This window comes from Conger conger, chromosome 16, assembly GCF_963514075.1.
Source record: "Conger conger chromosome 16, fConCon1.1, whole genome shotgun sequence".
Classification (NCBI taxonomy): domain Eukaryota; kingdom Metazoa; phylum Chordata; class Actinopteri; order Anguilliformes; family Congridae; genus Conger; species Conger conger.
In genome coordinates this window covers 21,469,847-21,475,846 of record NC_083775.1, presented here as the reverse complement: position 1 = coordinate 21,475,846, position 6,000 = coordinate 21,469,847, and positions in this window count along the sequence as shown.

Genomic DNA, 6,000 nt, shown 5'->3' with positions numbered 1-6,000 from the left:
GATGCAAACAAATGGGGAGTGTGTGTGTGTGTGTGTGTGTGTGTGCATGTGTGCGAGTGTGTGTGTGTGTGCATGTGCGCCTCTGTGCTGTATGTATGAGGTGATTCAGGTGGATGACATGAACATAATCTTTGCTTCTGTGTCATGTGCAAGGAGCCCATTTTTGAACACACACAGGTGGCTCTCCTGCCTTGTTGTTCAACACATCAAAAAAAATTTCAAAAGAATTACTGCAATTACAGTGTGGCACACAGCACTTGGGTTTCCATTCCATTATAGTGTACGTCCACGCTATTCTGTAAACGGTGAGAAAATATACTGTCCATCTTCACAAGCGATGTCCTTGGCTTTAAAAACAGAACATACAAGGAGTGCCCGTGCATCCAAGATAAGCACAGAAAGACTAACACTAACACAAACAGACTGATAGAGAGGGATGGAAGATGAGAAAGAGCCCCGCTCTTTAGCTCAGAGTGCGGTTTCTGAAGCGCGCTTCCTAATTTGCCACCACAGTTTCCGCACTGAGGAAGTCCTGAAAGACGGTGCACTTCTTAGAGATATTCTCTCAGTGATATTGTAAATTGATGACTTGAACCTATAGGTCTGCACACGCACGGAGGTGGAACTGGAGAATATAGAAACAAGCACCTGCATTCATCAAGGGCCTAAAAAGTAAGACCGCAGATCTAGAATCACAATGACTTTTTATCTCATTTTTATTTAGCTCATAAGATTAGGATATGAACAGGATGAAAAGTGATCCAAGACCAGCACTTCTACTCAGATATACTTTATGACTATAAGCCATGGACTACTAAAGTTTTGAATGTGATGGAGTACACACCAAACCACATACTCTCATAAGCCAACTGTCTCACATGGGAACGGCGTGGTGTGAAAACTGAAATTTTGAGTCGCTTGTACCGGAAAACGATCATGACCGTTTAAATGTGTCAGTAATTTGAGTATGCTGTGGTCCAGAGAAACCTCATTAACCCCACTCCCAAACCCCTTCTCCTTGCACTCATTCATGCACACGTACCCCAATACACTCGTGGGGTTTCAGAACTGTTTGTGCCTCTGCAGACGTTGGCACCACATCAGTTTAGGCATAAACAGACTGTCTCAATACAGGTACTTTAGATGAATAAAAGTAACTTTCATTTTGCCAGGCATTTACATATCTGTACACCACATATATCATCAGTTACACTTTGGAAATTTTGTGGTCATATTAAATAAACGTAATCATAACACAAACGTAATCATTTTGAGCTCTGCCCTGATGTATTTTACATCATAAACATCAAGCTAATAATACATTCTTTACTAATTTTAGCTTCATAGTTTGCTTCATGCAAAACCAAGCAAACTATGAAGATACACATACACATAAATGATGATAGCAAAGGCCCATTGTCATTTAAAATCACCTGTAATTTCCATTAAAATAAATGAACCTAGATCCCTGACAACCTGCCATGGCATATGATGAATAAAGTATCCGGACATACCTGGAGAGGTGTATTCCATTACGATGTCTTCAATAATGCCCCATTATTGCTCCAAAAGAGTGATGTAAATGTAAGGTGACTAATGTATAATTTTCTTTTTTTTGTTCCATAAAATAAAAAAGACACTCTTAGGTTAATTTGTCTTCAGAAATCTGAATGCATTTTAATTTCCCTGGTATTTCACTAAATGGCAAATGACTAATCATGGCACACTTTTCTATTGCAAACAGCAGGACTGGACAGAGATTGAGTGACGCACATACCCTTACAAAAATCACGTTCTGAAAGCACATGTGTCCCAAAAACCTTGGATGGGAAAAGGTAACCTATACTATTTCACATCACGTTTTGTTTTCACGTGAGAAAATCGGAGCTGAGAAAGTCCGGAACTGCACGTTATTTCATGTCACATGCCTCTTTTTCGCAAGTGGAAATTTTCTTTCACATTTTCCAGTTCACATGTGAATATTGTGATTTTTACATATCACATGATTGTTTTCATTATGGTGCTGAGCATGTTGATGTCTGAATGATAATAAAGTCATATTGCTTGTCAGCCAATACGCCATAGCAATGGTGCTTCAATCAAAAGCGGTGGTTGTATTATTTATAAATAATTATAAATTAATAATCCTCCCCAGCCATGGCATTTTCTCTGCTGTGATGCTGTCTATCAATACCCCTCTCTGCTTCTCCTCAGTAACACAGTGAAAGCTGTCCACTGCATCTTTTTAAACAGTAGCTGCTCCTTCCTCTGCTAAAACCCAATCAAGTGGGCCTTTCCCATTTACAGAATGGACAAAAGGTGATAGGAAGCAACACTCCTCCCTATAATTCAGGATTTCTCAGTTATACGCATTGCCACTGGCAGCTGTCAGTTCAGACACAAAGTTAGACGTGGTGAAATAAATTAATTAATAAATAAATAAATAAATTAAGAAATAAATTAAATATAGGCACAATGGCAGTCCAAGCACAACGATGCGTCCATTTTGTCAAATTGGTGCTCAAATGGCGCTTGGTCCTTTGATTATTGGGAAGTACAATAAAAAGCATTGTTCCAATGCATAAAGAAATATTGACCATGTCCACGTCTGCATCTGCCCAGTGTCCACACATCTGCCACTACTCAAAGTAATACAAGCCTCTATTAAATGCCTAAAAGGCTGCATTCCAGAGCGTGAGCTGTCCCAGAACGAGCCCACCTCCTTCCTGGGATGCCAGTTGTAGATCTGTGTTTACCCTGGCTTTCCATTCACATTCCTTTATGGTAACAAACTTTAAAAAGGTGCAGATATTAAAATTGCAGATGTTTTAACTCACAAATAGGAACCCTAAAATGTTTTTGGGGCATTGTCATAGTAGTGTCATAAAAACTTCATAGGTAGTTCATGTGGCATCATATCAAATATTTTATGAGAAGGATATTTGTATACTAGCAAAGATGGGTATTGATGATGATCTCAGCTTTATTTGATCTGTTAAATTCTGTCATGATGGTAAATGGTTGGCAATCATATAGCACCTTTATCCAAAGCGTTGTACAATTGATGCTTCTCATTCACTCATTCACACACACACTCACACACCAACGGTGATTGGCTGCCATGCAAGGCACCAACCAGCTCGTCAGGAGCATTTAGGGGTTAGGTGTTAGGTGCTCAGGGACACTTCGACACACCCAGGGTGGAACCAGCAACCGTCCAACTGCCAGACGACTGCTCTTACCTCCTGAGCCAATGTTTCCCAAAGTCGCCATGAAACATGGTGCAGTCATTCACAGTACAGAAAAAGATATTTACATTCCGCATATTGTAATGGTGCACCAGTTGGAATTGAAACCCGCAACATCTCGGTTCCATAATATGCAGTTCCTTGATTATTACACAAGGCTAGCATGCAAGCGGCCTATAGGACAGGGACATAAACGGCCTCGATGCAGTGCAGAGACAGGCTCCAACGCAACAGAGAACAGAAAGTGTTAACCACAATATGTGAAAAGTGGGGCTGAGGTGGGGTAGGGCGGGGTAGGGCAGGATAGGGCAGGGTTGTGGGGAAGGGGAGGTCCCTTCTTGTAAGTGGCATGGGTTTAGAGTATGGTCATTTAAAAAAAAAGGGGGGGTGGGGTTGGGGGCGTTTAGGTGAAAATGGGACACTAGTAGAGAAAAGGTTGTCCATTTCAGAACACCTGAAGGATGGGTTTTACTCAACTCTGAGTAAAAATGGTCTCTGTTCATTACTGCAAGTGAAAAAGCTGGGCCAAATCCAAAGAGAACTGATTTAGATGAACTGAATAAAAAAGTTTTTTTAATGGTGGGCACCTTCACCCAGAATTTACTTCCTTCACTCACTGAATTATCTCATTATAATGTAAATCATTTTTTGAACAAGGAGCCCTTCCATAAAGCTACACCATAATAACCTTTTTTGAATTTCATAGCCAATTAGAAAATGATGCTCAGTGATTGAAGGCATGCAATGAACAGCAGCTGTGGATAAGATGACAACACACACACACACACACACACACACAAACACATGCACACACACACGCACGCCCACACACACACACGCACACACATGAGCACACACACAAGCATACACACATGCACAGACACAAACACACACATGCAGACACACATATGTACACACAAACACACAAATAGACACACACATGCACACCCACATACACAGACAAACAAACACACACACAATATGACCTCATTTTCTACCAACACCACAAACCTTCTTTACAATTAAAAACAATTAAAAGCAATTAGGGTTGTAGTACAAAATTAAATACATGTTTATGACAAAATGTGGTCAAAAGGAAAATCCCTGAAGGATAATTTTCGGGATCAGAGTGAAGTGCCTAAACTCCTGTGGTGAAGCTGGGGGCCATTACCTGACCAGACCTCCACCGCAGGGGTTCTTATGAAGCTTCTCACGGCACGTTTACGGACTGTCTCCGCCCACTCTGGTTACCCAGAAGCCCCAGTGTAGCAACAGGACTGAAAACATTGCTCCAAACAAAAACACTCCAAAAAAAAAAAGAAAACTATAATTAGAGTCCCTATTAAAACAGCACATACCGTGAGCACAGTCTAATTCATTAAAAAAATAAAAAACACATGTTAAATTACTATGAATAGCAAGTAAGGTAGAAGGCAATTAGAATAATTGTACTTTCGTTTAAAAATGAACACTGCACCTGCGTGTTGCATGATCCATGACAGAATAAACCAGCACACTCCCGCGGGGGGCGGGCTGATGTAAGCTCTTGCACAGATAAGTTTGATAACGTCAGGGTGTCACGTCTGTACTTGTTTAAAAACATTAAAAACTGTTTTGCTCTCAGCCCAGGGAGAGATAATTCAGTACTGGAACATCACGCAAAGTTTCCTTACCCCAAGGTCATACGCGTGTGTTTGCAGAAGCTGCAGAAGTGGACATTTTTTTGTGTGTTCTCTGCCGGATTAACAAATCCTGTGTCTGACAGTACTTGAATGCATGTGATTGACAGAGTGCCAGGCTGCCCCTCAGCGAATGTCACTAATGTGGTAGAGGGAAGCAGGCAGGCTCTTCATGCCATTCAGAGACATGCTCCATTTCTGGGGAGGAACACGGGTAAATCTAGCTACAGCATAACATGTAAGCACCCCTGCTCTGGACTGCAATAAAACTGAACCACCACTAAGGACGTATTGGTATTGACATATATTTTATCGGACTGTGGTTGTTAAAGCTAGGGGGGCATGATTTGTTACTTCCTCTTGTTTCTGTCCTTTTTATTGTGCCATTATGACATCCTTCCCAGCATCTGACCCCAACAAGTCCACCCTGATGGGTACTTCCACCACCCAAGGAGGTCATTTCCGTGGTGAAATGTGACTTTCTGCTCACCTTTTGGTTGACAAACATGGACACTGAGTAAGATGTGGGGAGGGTGCACAGAAGGCATTACGGAATATGGACGACCGGCAGCATACCGAGAATGCCAAAAAACGTTGTTACGAATTTATTTTACTATATAAATACATACATATGAGATCTGCAGCTTTGGTGGAAAACAATGCCATCAGCAAGAATCCAAAGGGAGAATTGCTTGGCTGCTGGACTGGATAAGTTTAATGATCTCAACGCAGGTCTTTATTCTAAAGGAAAAAGAAAAGCAAATGCTTTTTTTGTCCCAATTCAAAATGAGAGCCTGGGCCTTTCAGAAGTGAGGGAGGCATGACTGCTCAGTGGTTGGAGAAGTTCTGATATCTGAAAGTTAGATCTTTCAAAATTCGAAATAGTTTGTGTTTGTGTGAGTAAGTGCTTTGGTGAATAATAGCCCCCTCCCCTCCCTTTGTCCCCCTAATACACCCATGAGTCAAAAGGCAAAATAGAGTTATAAACAAGCCAGAGGACGATATGTCAGGAAAAATCTTACCGTAACTCCAACGAACATTTTCAAGTCAGGCTTCAGCCAGAGACAGAGACA